This window comes from Anomaloglossus baeobatrachus, chromosome 3 (genome assembly GCF_048569485.1).
Source record: "Anomaloglossus baeobatrachus isolate aAnoBae1 chromosome 3, aAnoBae1.hap1, whole genome shotgun sequence".
NCBI classification, from domain to species: Eukaryota; Metazoa; Chordata; class Amphibia; order Anura; family Aromobatidae; genus Anomaloglossus; species Anomaloglossus baeobatrachus.
In genome coordinates this window covers 230466689-230482232 of record NC_134355.1, presented here as the reverse complement: position 1 = coordinate 230482232, position 15544 = coordinate 230466689, and the positions used below count along the sequence as shown (strand labels likewise).

General features: G+C 43.1%; 1 pseudogene; it reads right to left on the bottom strand.

Annotated features, from left to right (window-relative positions):
- Positions 1-8810: 8810 nt before the first annotated feature.
- On the bottom strand, positions 8811-10602 carry LOC142295148 (zinc finger BED domain-containing protein 5-like; annotated as a pseudogene).
- Positions 10603-15544: the final 4942 nt, after the last annotated feature.

The following is a 15544-nucleotide window of genomic DNA, read 5'->3' as shown; positions in this document are numbered from 1 at the left end:
GTTCATCTTTGATGATACCAGCCCATACCAGTACCCCACCTCCACCTTGCTGGCGTCTGAGTCGGAGTGGAGCTCTCTGCCCTTTACTGATTCAGCCTCTGGCCCATCGATCTGGCCCATCAAGAGTCACTCTCATTTCATCAGTCTATAAAACCTTTGAAAAATTAGTCTTAAGATATTTCTTGGCTCAGTCTTCACGTTTTATCTTACATTTCTTGTTCAAAAGTGGTCGTTTTTCAGCCTTCCTTATCTTGGCCATGTCCCTGAGTATGGCACTCCTTGGGCTTTTTGATACTACAGTAACGTTGCAGCTCTGAAATATGGCCAAACTGGTGGCAAATGGCATCTTGGCAGCTTCACGCTTGATTTTCCTCAATTCATGGGCAGTTATTTTACGCCTTTTTTGCACAACACGCTTCTTGCGACCCTGTTGGCTATTTGCCATGAAACGCTTGATTGTTCGGTGATCACGCTTCAAAAGTTTGCCAATTTCAAGACTGCTGCATCCCTCTGCAAGACAGCTAACAATTTTGGACTTTTCAGAGCCTGTCAAATCTCTCTTCTGACCCATTTTGCCAAAGGAAAAGAAGTTGCCTAATAATTAAGCACACCTTATATAGGGTGTTGATGTCATTACACCACACCCCTCCTCATTACAGAGATGCACATCACCTGATTTTCTTAATTGGTAGTTGGCTCTCAATCCTATACAGCTTGGAGTAGGACAACATTTATAAAAAGTATCATTTGATCAAAATACTCATTTGCCTAATAATTCTGCACACAGTGTAAAATATTTTTTCTCTGTGTTGTTTTATTTTACTGTTAAAATAACAGACAATCACAGACGCTGTCACTGAGTGGGTGTCTGTGATTGGATGCTGGAGTAACCTGAAACCAGCCGATACATTCTAGCATCTACAATGTATGGGCAGATTCCAGGTTACTTCAACAGCCAATCACAGACCCCGTGGCTCTTGTGTCCCTCACACATATAGTAGTGTAAAAATAAATAAATAATTTTAAAAAATGACGTAGCGCTCCACAGTATTTTTGATCCTCAGCACAGATAAAGCAGACAGGTATGGGCTGCCACCCCCATCTGCCTGGTATTACTTTAGCTAGCAATCAAAATACAGGAAGCCCGTTACTTTTTTTTTAATTATTTAAAAAAAAAAAATGCACGAGTTACTGTTGTATTTTGATTGCCAGTCAGGTAAAGCCAGGCAGCTGAAGACTGGGATTCTCAGTGTGGTAAGACCCAAGCGTTCTGGACCCCCCACGCTAAAACAATTCTTAGTTAACAGGACCTTCCATGACGTCATAGCCATATAACCAGTCTGTAAGCTAATGTCTTTACAACATTCACACCTGACTGGTCACATGGCTATGACGTCATGGAAATCCTTTAGTCAGTGTTGGTTACCCGGGGGCAAAGCAATGATCGGACGTGGAAGCAGAAGCGGCCAGGAAACAGAGTCTGCAGGACGCGGAAGCAGGACCTGTAAGTATAATCATAATGTATTTTTATTAATGTGCTTTTTTTACATCCCCTGCACCCGAACTGGACCCGAACTGTAACACGAGCTTCCCAGGAAAGCTCGTGTTCGGGATCATGTCTACGAACACTATATGTTCGCTATGGACCCCGAACTTTACAGTTCGGGTTCGCCCATCACTAGTTCTGAGTTCCAACAATGGTGATCTGAAGTTCTGTGGAATGACACAGCCCTCAAGTGTCAGCTTCACAGAGGCCTTTCGGATACATTAATGGATCCTCTGGCTCTATATTCTCCACCCAGTTCATTGGAAGAGACCATGACTCAGGCTATCCAATTGGATCGCAGGATTCAGGAAAGACATGAGGTTTGACAAGAGGTTCCCTTCAGTCCTCCCAGTCTTGGTCATCTTGCTGTAGCAGAGCCTATGGAAGTTTTTGCAGCCAGCCCTAGAAACAGGGGAGGAGACAACGTCGCAATCTTGGACTTTGCTTCTATTGTGGTTGCACTGGACATTTTCGGAAGAAATGCTTGGCATGCCCCCCAGCAGACAAGCCTTCGGTAAAACGCTTAAGTCTGGGTGATGATCAAGGAGGTCACCCAGAATTCCAGGTACCTCTTAACTCCTCAGATAAAGTCTTAGTGATATGTGGAATTACTTTTTGAGGACCGAGCTATATCAACATTCACTTTCATTGAGTCTGAGTCTGCAGTAATTTTTGTAGCTTCTGGACTGGTTATGAAACTAGGTTTAGGGACAGTTAGATTGGAAGGACCCATTCAGATTGTTGCCATTGACAAGGCACTGTTACTCCAGAACCTGGTCCAGTTTGTAAAGGTTGAATTCCCATTCAATGTGAGATCTCTTCATTCCAAGGCCATCTCCTGTTATGTGATAATTTACCTGCGGGGTTGATATTGGGGATCCCTTGGTTACATATGCATAATCCTGTTATTGATTGGTGTCTAAGGGATATTGTCAAATGGGGTTCTTATTGTCATATGAGATGTCTCAATTCTGTTCAGGTTTTCTCAGCAGACCGGAGGGTCTTCCGGAGTACCTGAAGGATTTCAGAGATGTTTTCTCGGAAAAAGAACCAGAGATTTTACCGCCCCATTGCCCTTATGATTGTGCTATCAACCTTGTCCATAATGCCAAATTGCCTAAAGCTTACCTGTATAATTTGTCTGGCCCTGAGCGGGTTGCCATGAAGGCATACATAAGCAAAAGTTTATGCGAAAGGCATATTCGTCCTTCCTCCTCTCCTGTAGCTGCTGAATTTATCTTTGTCAAAAAAATGATGAAGGACTCCATCCCTGTCTCGATTTCCATGAATTGAATAAAATAATGGTTAAAAATATCTATCTGTTTCCACTTATCCCCGACCTATATAATCAACTTACTGGGGTCAAATGGATTTCTAAGCTATTTCTTAGAGGGGTTTATAGTTTAATACACATTTGGGAGGGTGATGAGTGGAAGATGGCATTTTTAATGTTCGAGGGTCTGTTTGAGAAGCTTGTGATGCCTTTTGGACTGACCAATGCACTTGCCGTTTTTCAAAACTTTATGATGGATATATTTTCTGATTGCATTGGAAGGTTTATTGTGGTTTATCTGGATGATAGTTTAATTTTATCGCCTGATTTGGATTCTCGTTATGGACATATCCGTTCTATCTTTCAAAGGGAAAGGAAAATTCCTTGTTTGCTAAGTTAGAAAAATGTACTTTTGCAGTTTAATAAATCTCATTTCTATGGTTCATTGTGTCTGTGATTGGGTTTAAGATGGACCCTGGGAAGGTGCAAGCCATAATTAATTGGGTCCAACCTAGCGACTTTAAAGCATTGCAACCTTTTCTGGCGTTTGCCAATTACTACAGAAAATTTATTGAGGGTTTTCTCAGATCATTAAACCTCTGATCAACCTCACATGTAAGGGGGTGTGTTGTGAATATTTTTTCCAGTTTGGGGCTCCCTCTTGTGGTCAGTGCTGGCGATGCAGTTGATGTGTGGAATGGAAGCCACACACTTGTGGAGGACTGGCAGTCAGGGTCAGATTGGGCTATTTAACTGAGTAGTTTTCTCTTGTGACTTGCCAGTGCTCAATGGTCTCCTGTGTGTTAAGGACATTCTGTAACCATCTCTGATCATTAACAGAACTCCTCTCAGATAAGTGGTCTTTGTACCTCTGCTGTTTGCTTTCCTTTTGTTGTTTATTCTGCTTTGATACTAATGCTTGATTCCTATTTTGGCTGTGTGGAGTTCTTGGTGGAATGGGATCATTCCCTGCTGGGATTGTCTGTATACTTACCTACATGATTCTACAAGGTATTGTGTTTGTCATGCTTGGTATTAATTCAGTTCCTCATCTGTATTAGTGTTTTTGGATCCCAGTAACATCAGAGTGCTGATACCGTGGGGGAGAGATTGTGTGACCTCAGGATTTTTCCATATCAAAAGTCCTGGTATATATTAGGGTTTTTTACGGCTGCAGACAGTTGCTCCTTACTATACTTTCCTATAAACATAGTTTGGTCCTCACCTTTGCTGAATCTGTCTTTTCTAGCTTTGTATTGTGTTTTTCTATATCACCGTAGCCTTTACATGTGGGGGGCTATATATCTATCTTTGAGGACTGATCTGAGGCAGATTAGCTTTCTTATATCCCTAACTGTGAGAATATTTAGTTCTCCGGCTGTGTCGAGACAACTAGGTCATCGTAGGCTCGTCCCACGGCTACTTCTAGTTGTGTGCCAAGGATTAGGTCTGTAATCCGTTAAGGTTCCAGCCACTCTGTTACCATTTGGGATTTCACATTTTTTGATCCTCCTTGGTCCCTGAATCATAACAGGGGTGGATCTGAGAGTTTGGTCGTTTGAGGCTATTGGGGCCTGTCAAAAGTTGAAAAAACATTTTATGTCCGCACCGGTTCTTATTTAGCTGGACCTCATGAGGCTGTTCATCATGGAGGTGGATGCTTCTGAGCTTGGGGTAGGAGATGTATTGTCTCGAGGCCCTAATACATTAACCAACTTGTGGCCATGTTCCTTTTTCTAAAAAAATTCTCGCATGCAGAAATATATTATGATGGAAATCGTGAGCTTTCTGTTAAACTTTTGTTTGCGGAATGGAAGCATTTTTTGGAGGGTGCTGTTTATTAATCCACGGTTATTATTGACCATAAATATTTAGCTTATATTGAATCAGCCAAACGGTTGACCCCTAGACAGGTCAGGTGGTCATTATTTTTCTCGAGATTCAATTTTTCCATCATGTTTAGGCCAGGGTCTAAGAATGTGAAGGCTAACACTTTGTCACGTAGTCTGGATTCTGTATCTCCTCCAGATCCTCCATTCTTTCCCAGGGTATTGTAATTGCCATGGTGTCCTCAGAGTTGGAGGCAGAGATCCCTGATGCTCAGTTCTTGGCACCTTCCAGTATTCCTGAGTCCAAGTTATTTGTTCCTCTGCACATGAGGTTGTGCTTGTTGCAGGAATTTCACGACTCTGTGTTAAGTGGTCACCCTGGGGTCATGGCCACCCAGAAGGCTATTTCCAGGCTCTTCTGCTGGTCATTCATGTATAATGATGTTCAGGATTTTGTATCTGCTTATGAAACTTGCGCATGCGCTAAATTAAGTCGTAACAAGCCGACCGGGGAGTTGGCTCCATTACCAATTCCTGAAAGACCGTGGACCCAATTGTCCATGGATTTCATTACCGACTTACCTATGCCTGGGGGGAAGATGGTGATTTGAGTAGTAGTTGACCGATCTAGTAAACAAGCACACTTTGTTCCATTATCGGGGTTACCCAATGCCGAGACACTTTCCAAGTTATTCACCAGTAGTGTGGTAAGATTGCATGATGTCCCCCTGAATATCGTGTCTACATTTTGGAGTGCGTTCTGTAAAAGATTGGGCATTGATTTGTCATTTTCCTCTGCTTATCACCTTGAAACCACCAGGCAGATCGAAAGGACAAATCAGTCATTGGAACAAATTTTAAGGTGTTTTGTTACGGCTCAGCAGGAGAACTGGTTCTTGTTCTTACCTCTTGAAAAGTTTGCCTTCAACAGTCGGGCCAATTAGTCTACTGGAACCTCACCTTTCTTCTGTAATTATGGTTTTCATCCCCATTTTGAAGAATTTTCTAGGATGAGTTCTGGGTGTCCTGGAGTAGACGAAACTGTACAAAATCTTGGGGATGTCTGGAGGGAGGTACAAAAGAATATTGGGGTGGCCCAATTTCACCAGAAAACTAAAAGCTGATAGTAAACGGTCTTCGGGTCTCTGTCTTTAAGGTGGGAGCTAAGGTATGGTTGCCTTCCAAGAATATTAAGCTCAGTACTCTCGACAAAGTTGGGTCCTAAATTTATTGGGCCATATGAGATCTTGGAAGTGGTCAATCCAGTTGCCTTTAGATTGAGGCTTCCTCAGTCTTTGCATATCCTGAATGTGTTTCACAAGTCCCTGGTGAAAATATTTGTTCCCACAGCTCTGTCTCACTCATCCCCACTTCCTCCTATTCCTATTGATGAAGGTTTGGCGTTTGAGGTGCAGAGGATCGTTGACTCTTGTATGGTCCAGAATTCCCTTCAATACTTGGTTCATTGGAAGGGATACGCACCCAAAGAGAGATCATGGGTTCCGGCTCATTCAGTGAGAGCCAGTCGATTGGTCAGGGCCTTCCATCGGAGGTTTCCTGAGAAACCTAGGGGTCCAGTGGTCCCCCCCCCCTGAAGGGAGGGTACTGTCATAATTCCTTTGTGCAGAGCATCTTGCACAGTATGAGATGCTCTAATGTGTTTTCCTGAGCTGAGCTGGCAGGTTGATTGACAGCACAGGATTCCATGCAGGTTCTGGGAGGTGCTTATTGCTCAGGTGTTCCATCGTCATGGTATTGCTCTGCTTTTTTACTGAGCATGCTCTCTCATAACCTTGCCAGTCGTACATTCTGGCTCAGTAGTTGTGCTGTTCGCCTGTTTCTCAGCATTTGTTATGATTTTGGTTGGTTGACCCCTGAATGTTGTTTGACTCCTCTCTGCCTGCTCCCTGTTCCTGGCTTTAGATCTCGGACTGTTACCTGACCACACCTCAGTTTTCTCCCTGAATCTATTACGTGCCTTCCTGGAATTCGTGACCTGACTAAGCCTCTGTGTATTCCCTCTATCCATACGTGTCCTCCAGTTACCAGACCTCAGCTTTCCTGACTACTCTTCTGTCTGTACTCTCATAAGTAGTGACTTGCATTACGATAGATAGATAAATAGAAAGAAGAAATAAGATAGATAGAACAGATAAAATAGACAAATATAAAGAAAGAAAATAAGAAAGAACATATAAAATAGACAGAAGGAAAGAACAGATAGAATAGCTCAATAGATATAAAGATAGACAGCTTGGCCAGCTTTTTTACAGCATTTTTATTTTTTTAATTTAAAAAAATAAAAATAAATAAATGACGTAGGGTCCCCTCCATTTTACTTAAAGCAGCTAAGGTACAGCAGACAACTTGGGGTTGATATTATTAGAGTAGGAAGGGACATGGTTATTTGGCCCTTTCCAGCCTAACAATAGCAGCCCGCAGCCACCCCAGAAGTGGCGCACCCATTAGATGCGCCCATTCTGGTGCTGGACCCAGCTCTTCCTATTGCCCTGGTGTGGTGGTAAACAAGGTAATATTTGGGGGGTTGATGCCAGCTCCAGCTGGCATCAAGTTCTAGTATTAGTAAGGGGTGGCATCTAACAGACACCGCCATTAATAATCCAGTAGTTGAGAGGAAAATAAAAATGTTTATTTGAACAACCCCCCCCAACTACAGCACTTGTTCACCAAATTATTTGTTGTTTTTTCGTTTTGTTTTAGAAAAACAAAACAAAACACAAAAACAATGTCACACGTACCTAAAACACAGATGTCTGAAAGGGGCCTAACATTATACTAGAATTGAATAACAGTCTCTCCTCTATGTCTCTCCAGGGTGTACCATAATGCCTCCTTGTAACTTTAGCTAGGCCTCTCACTCTCACTGAATGCAAATTGTACTAGAATTGAATCCAGCTTCTACGTCTTTATCAGAGTGTACTGCAATGCATTCTTCTAACTTTAGCTAGGCATCGCACTGAGTGCATAGGCTTTTCCATTTTTTAAGTCAGAATTTTTCAAAAATTGAACTAAACAAACATTGGTAGAAAGGGACCACTTGAAAAGGATCTCATTAGGTAAGTCAACAACACTGAGTACAACAATAAAAAGGGGATGTACATAAAATAAAGGGATCAACAATTGTATTAATGCCAAAAATATAAATATTTATTTCATCAACAAAATAAAATACACAAAGATAACACACATTTAAAAACACTTAAAACCAAAAATAGGTAGAAAAACATCCTAAACTGCACTTCAAATATGGTGCAGACCAAAACTCCCAAATAACAAGGAAACAATATGCCATATGCTTCTACCTTATGGGTCCCTGCACATGCAAAAGGATAATATGTGCAATATGCAGTGCTTGTGTAGCTCGAGCTTGGGCAGATCCCTATGTATGTAAAATTGAATATACACTAGATGTGAGCAAAAATCCGGATCACCCAGAAGAAAAAACTGGACTCAGTGCCTGAATGAATGAACCAACAATTTGTAGCAAATATAACCACAATATTGAACTGGAGGATTTGAAGACAGTACTAGAAAAAGAAAAGAAAATGAAATAGCAAAAAATATGAAAATTTTGTATAAAATCATAATAAATATACATCAAAGATACGTAGAATAAGCAAAGATACTATAGCAAGAAGAGGAATAAGATTTGGGGGGGTACAACATATTACCATGGTGTTGGTTATACTTGAGAAATATATACGTTACATCTTCCTCTCCACCCTAACTGTATAAAACAGTGGCAACACACCCACTCAATGTTACCTCTAAAGCAGTGGTTCTCAACCTTTCTAATGCCGTGACCCCGCAATACAGTTCCTCATGTTGCGGTGACCCCAACCCAAAAAATAATTTTTGTGGCTACTTTAAAACTGTAATTTTGCTAGTTATGATTCGGAATGTAAATATCTGATATGCATTATGAATTCTCATTGCTACAAATCAAACATAATTTAAAAAATCACAACAACAATTATATGTTGAGAAATATTTATTAGGAATTCCAATAAATAACATTTCACCATGGCATAGCCTGGGTTTAAATATAACAATTTTAAATAACATTTCACCATGGCATAGCATGGGTTTAAATATAACAGTAACCAACAGTGCAATATTTTGCTACAGTATGCTGCCAAATTCAGTGAGATCGTTGTGGTTGCTTCTTGCTTACCAATTCAGAAATTCTTGGGGCAGTCTTTGCAAGGGCACAGCGAAGATCATTTTGCACAACAAGTCTACTTCGGTATTTAGACTTGATTACCAGCAATCTTGAAAACCCTGTTTCGCAAAGATATGTTGTTCGAAAAGGAAGAAGAAGGCGCAGCACACTCTCAGACAGAATAGGATATAACTGTAAACTCTTAATCCAGAATTTTGTCAGTGGCATTGTAGAGAAATCTGTTCTCGCTGCATCATTGTTAATTAGGTCGATGAACTCTTCTTGCGCTGTCTCCGGAACATCTTCAACTTTCACTGTGAATGGACTTCTGGCAAGTGCAAATGGGGTGTCAGGTAGATTAGGAAAGTATGATGAAATTTCCTCTGAAAGCATGTGCAAATGTTCTTTCACAGAAGTTATCATCATAATTTTGTTGTCTGGCTCAATGTCATGTTCCTCAAAGAAGGCAGATAATGTAGGAAACATGTAAATTTTATTTTTATCCAATTTATCTTTCCAAAGCTGAAGTTTCATTTGGAATGATCTCATTTTTTCAGACAAATCGAGGCACGTTGCATTTGGTCCTTGCAGTGATAAATTTAAGTCATTCAAGATGACAAAGATGTCCACCAAGTAAGCTATTTTCTGCAGCTCAGTTATATCGCTAAACAGTGCTTCGAATTGCGGTCTTGCTTTCTGATTAAAAAACGTTTTCAGTTCCTCACGAAGCTCAAAGACACGTTTTAAAACTTTTCCTCTTGACAACCATCTGACTTCAGTGTGAAATAACAGAGCATTGTTTGGCGCATCTAGATCGTTGCACAGTTGGCAAAACAGCTGACTGTTTAAGGCGCTCAACTTAACAAAATTGACACGTTATGATGCTTTTCATTACTTCTTGTAAATCTTGCGGCAGTGTCTTAGTCGCTAATATTTGGCGATGTATCATACAGTGTGTTCCGATTGCTTTTGGCGATTCATTTTGTACCAAACGCTGAAATCCTGAGCGACATCCTAGCATAGCAGGAGCGCCATCTGTGCATACACCGCAAACCTTTTCCCAGGAGATGTAATGCGCTTTTAGAAAAGAACCAACTGCATCAAAAACATCATGTGCAGTTGTTGTTGTTTCAAGCGGTTTGCAAAAAAGAAACTCATCTTTAAAGTCGCCATCATTAATATACCTTGCGTAAACCAACAACTGTGCACAGTTTGCCACGTCTGTAGATTCATCAAGCTGGATACTGAATATTGGTAGTGGTGCAGATTTAATTTCCTGATCAAGAATATCAGCAGACATGTCCTCTATTCTTCTGCGGACAGTGTCATTAGATAAGGAAATTGCATTCAATTTCTGAACATATTAATTTCCAATTATCACTCGAACTATGTCTTTTGCAGCTGGCAACAGTAAATCCTCACCAATGGTGTGAGGTTTCATAGCTCTGGCAGTTCTGATTGCCACCAAATATGACGCTTCAACAGCTGCTACATTGTGTTTATGGTACTGGCCACCAGTGTCAAATCTAGATTTCTTAAGTCCATCAGCTTTGCTTCTAAAATAGCTGATATCCTTGCTAGCAAAGAGTGGATGCTTGCTATCAAAATGCCATTTTAGTTTGTTCGGCTTCATAGATTCAGCTGAGAGAACTTCACAACAAATAACACATTGTGGTTTCTCAATTCCTGCTGTAATTATTGAGGTAAAACCATACTGCAAGAAATCTTCAGTGTATTTTCTTTTCTTAATATTCTTTTCTACACGATTCATTGTCATGAGACGGTTTGCTAAAGAAAAAATAAAAGATAGTCACGTCTAAAGAGCTTGTTAAAGTTTCCTATTATTTACTATTCCCTGTGTTGTCTTCTATTACACACCTGTTACTATGACCAGGGGGCCGTATTCACATGCTTAAAGCACACCTGTCACCCCACCTGGACCCTATAAAGCTGCTACCATTACCTTGTGGGTGCAGTGAATAGCATCCGAATACATCTTTTCTTATCTTCTTCATCCTCAGGAATGCTTAGAAATTCATCTTTATAATCTTCTTGGCAGCTCCACAATCCATGACATCGCATTACGTGTGTCCGGCGCCGGACACACGTAATGCGATGTTATGGATTGTGGAGCGCCCCCCCCCCTTAATCAGGGCCGTCTTAACAGAGCACTGTCTCTTTATACACACACTCACTGACATATAAACACACACTGACATATACACACACAGGTTCACACACACTTACGGATCCTGACACACTTACGGATCCTGGTCCTCCCCCTCCTCCTCTCTGTAGTCGGCTTGTTCTTTACACTTTCAGGACCTGCGGGTCATGTGACAAGGTCCTTTACCCCTCTGTGTGCAGGAGGCTGGAAGGTCCTTCTCCACCCGGCTCCTTTCATGATTAACTCCCCTACACACCTGTTTAACCCACCTACGGGCAGAGGGGCCCCTAGGACTCAGGGGCCCCCGGGCAGCCACCTACCGTGTCCAATGGGTAAGACGGCCCTGCCCTTAATTAGACATCCTTCCTTATTACAGGGATAATTCTCCATTTGTCACTTCTTTTAGGTTTCCTATAGCTGGGTCAGCAAGCTCCATCCCTCAGCTTTTGGGCACATTTCTCATAGAAAGCCTCCCTCCAGATTCATCCAGTTCCCCCCTAGCCCACAGTCAGTGCATAAGAGTATTAAACAGGACATTCTGCTTTAAATGACCAGTTATTGAGCCACAAAAATAACTGGTAGAATCCCAATGTCTGGGAGTCTTACTTGTTACTCCGGAGGGGATGGGGGAGGTGTCTGTCCGGGGGCACACTGTAACACAGTGATGGCGGTGGATCACTGCTGGGTACCGAACGGCTCCTTTATGGCGTGCTCTCCCGCAGCCCTTCAAGCCGAATACCGATGCCGGCAGCCGCGTTCGTCCTGCGTCCCTGGATTCTGTTGTCAGATAAGTGCCACAGATTCCGGATCTGTCCTGGCTGCACCAAACAAGAAGGGGGGACGTCGGAAGTTGGTATCTCCCTAGATCCGATGCGCGATCGATTCATTTTCCTGCGGGGATCCCAAAGCTATGCCGGGAGTAAAGCTAGCAGTCCTGGCATACGGGGGAAGGTGGATGGGGAGGTGAGAGAGGTGGCGACCCCTGTGTTTTGGTCGTTCGACCCCCCTAGGGGTCGTGACCCCCAGGTTGAGAACCGCTGTTTTAAAGGGTACACATCTTGTCCCTCTTCTTGCTATATTATGTTCACATAACTTATTCTGTGTATCTTTGTTGTATATTTATTATGTATTAATAAAAATGTTCATATTTTTTGCTGTTTTATTTTCTTTTTCTGATACTGACACTTCATGTCCTCCAGTTCTATATTCTATTTGGAAATTTGTACCTTATTTAAAGATCATAATGATATGAATCCTTAGTAGAGCTGATCAAACATCTGAAAAACCGGGGTCGGCGGATCAGTGACAGACTTAAATATAAGTCCGATCCACTCTGGAATCCGGTGCCCATATAAGTCAATGGGGACCGGAATCCGGAGATTAAAAACGTTTGTGGAGGGGATAGGAGCGCGCTCGGTGTACTCACTGGCATGGCGGCACACTCCTTCCGGGTCACGTTTTTCTCTTCCGGAGCCGACAATTCAATATTTATTATTTTGCTCGCCCATCGGCGCGTGTCATTCGGCAGGACGGCCGATGGGCGGGGAAAGCAGTGTATCCGTCGCAAGTGTGACTCCGGCTTTTTTTTTTTAATTTAAATAAATAATTAAAAAACCCGACGTGCGGTCCCCTCTAATTTTCATCCCCAACCATGACACTGCCGGCTGGGGGCTGGTATTTCAGCCCGCAGCCGCCCGGTATTGCCGCATCTATTAGATGTGGCAATCCCGGTACATTACCGGCTCTTCCCGGATGCGTGATGCGGTGCCAGTCGGGGTAATAGGTTTGTGATCGCACGGGCGTCTGTGAGATACCCGCATCACAAACCTGTAAATGAATGTAAATAAACACACAGAGAAAAATCCTTTATTTAGAATAAATTACAAACGCGCCCTCGTTCACCACTTTATTACCCCAACACCCTGCAGCTCCGGCGTAATCCACACGTCCCATGGAGACACATCCGCCTCTGCTACATGTCACACAGCTAGCAGACACTGACTGAGCAGAGGCTGTGACAGGCTGGGATGGGACATTCTTTCCTCCGCAGCTCCAGCCCCTCCCCTCCGCAGTGCCGGCCCGCCCCCTGCAGCAGAGGTCAGCTCTCACTGACCTCTAGCAGGGACACTCACATGACACTCGACTCTGTTGTACTGCCAGCGTGAGCCGTGTGTCATGAGATGGGATCGCACCAGTGTAAAATCGCACCGGTGCACGCGGAGACAGACAGCTTTTGCGCTCATTAATCGTATCATCTAGGCTTTACACACTACGATGTCGCCTGCGATGCCGGATGTGTGTCACTTTCAATTTGACCCCACCGACATTGCACCTGTGATGTCGTAGTGTGCAAAGTACCCCTAAGTGCATAGGCTTTCAAAGTTTCAGAGTCAAAATGTTTTTTTGTACCAGAATTGAAATACAGTCACCCCTCTAAAGGGGGCTTTACACGGAGGCAATATCGGTACCGATATCGCTAGCGTGCGTACCCGCCCTCATCGTTTGTGCAACACGGGCATATCGCTGCTCGTCATGCACAAAATCGCGCTCCCCGTCACACGGCTTACCAGCCCTGCGACATCGCTCTGGCCGGCGATCCGCCTCCTTTCTAAGGGGGGCGGGTCGTGCGGTGTCACAGCGACGTCACATGGCAGGCAGCCAATAGAAGCGGAGGAGCGGAGATGAGCGGGACGTAAACATCCAGCCCGCCTCCTTCCTTCCGCATTGCCGATGGAGGCAGGTGAGGAGATGTTCCTCGCTCCTGCGGTGTCACACACAGTGATGTGTGCTGCCACAGGAACGACGAACAAAATCGCTGAGAGGTAAACGAAATTTTGTTTTAGGACGACCTCTCCGCGGCAAACGATTTTGGCCGCATTTGCGATCGTTTTAGGTCGCACAAAAGTGTCACACGCTGCGATATCGTTAATGACGCCGGATGTGCGTCACTAACGACATGACCCCGACGATAAAACATTAACGATATTGTAGTGTGTAAAGCCCCCTTTAGTCTCTTCCAGGGTGCACTGCAATGCATCCTTGAAATTTTAGCTAAGTCTCACAATGAGTGCATGGGCTTTCCCAGTTTCGGAGATAAAATGTTTTTAAACTTTTAGTAAAATTAAATCGTAATCACCTCTTCATGTATTTTCCAGGGTGTAATGCAATGCCTCCTTTTAATTGTAGCTAGACCTCTCACTGTGCATAGACTTTACCAGTTTGGAGTTAAAATGCTTTTTAGATTGTACCAAATTTTAACAGTCGCTCTTCAATGTCTCTTCCAGGGTTTACTGCAATGTGTACTTGTAATTTTAGCTAGGTCTTGCGCTGCATGCATGGGCTTTCAAAGTTTCAGAGTAAAATTGTTTTTAACATTGTACCACAATTGAATCACAGTCCCTGCTGTACGTCACTACCAGGGTATACTGCAATGTAATTCCTAGTTATGGAGTCAGAGTGTTTTTAAAATTGTACCAGAATTGAATCATATCCCTTCTCTACGTTTCCACCAGGGTGTACTACAATGCCTCCAAGTCATTTTAGCTAGTCAGAATGTTTTTTAAAATTTTAGCAGAATTAAATCACTGTCTCTGATCTACCTCTCCACCAGGGTGTACTGCAATGCCTCCTTGTAATTTTAGTTAGGCCTTGCAATGAGTGCATAGACTTTCCCAGTTACAATGTTTTTAAAGATGTACCAGAATTGAAGTTGCCTCCTGGGTGAAATGCAATACCTCCTTTAAATTGGAGCTAGATGTCATGCTCGGAGTGGGAGAATTCCAATTATACTTCATGACAGTTGCGATCATACCTACAGATGTCTGGCACACTACAAAAACACCACGTAAAAACACTTTTACAACGGTGGACTCTGGCGCTAGAGAGAGGGAACATGGGACACCTCTTGCACTCACCTACAGCTGTACCTTGCACTCCCTAGCCAGCCATATATGTGCTCTTTCACCCAGTCGCCGAGAAGGACACTTAATGACATTTATTCATGTTATGCTAGGTATGGGGAAGTACCAAGCAAACAGCAAAAAGTTTGGAAGGGGACCTCTGCATCTAGAGAAGGGGGAAATGGTGACCCCTGACTAAACCTACAGCTGGTTTCTTGGGTCCCTCACCACCCTAAATAGGTTTCGCACCTATGCGCCGAGCCGGAAACCTGACCTTAGTTATGCCTAGTGCTGGACCCTAGATAGGTGAAACAGGCATGATTTCAGGAAGCTTCAGCAACGATACTACAGATGAGAGCAATCCACCTGCTTACAATCAGAGCTAGAATCACCAGCACCAGTCCAGGAAAGAAAGGAGTATTTAAGCACCAAGAGAATACTGATGATCAGCAGCTGGGTGGAAGGTGTCCTGCTGGGTCAAAAAGAGGGAGAGATAAAAATACAGCAGGAAAGCTACCTATTACAATGATTACTGACAGCAGGAACAATAAAAAGTTAGGGAGCATTTTGAACAGCCTTCTACAGCCAGAAATCACATGTCTGTCTGTTACCTGTGACACACCAATGACAAGGTGTCACCTTACCTG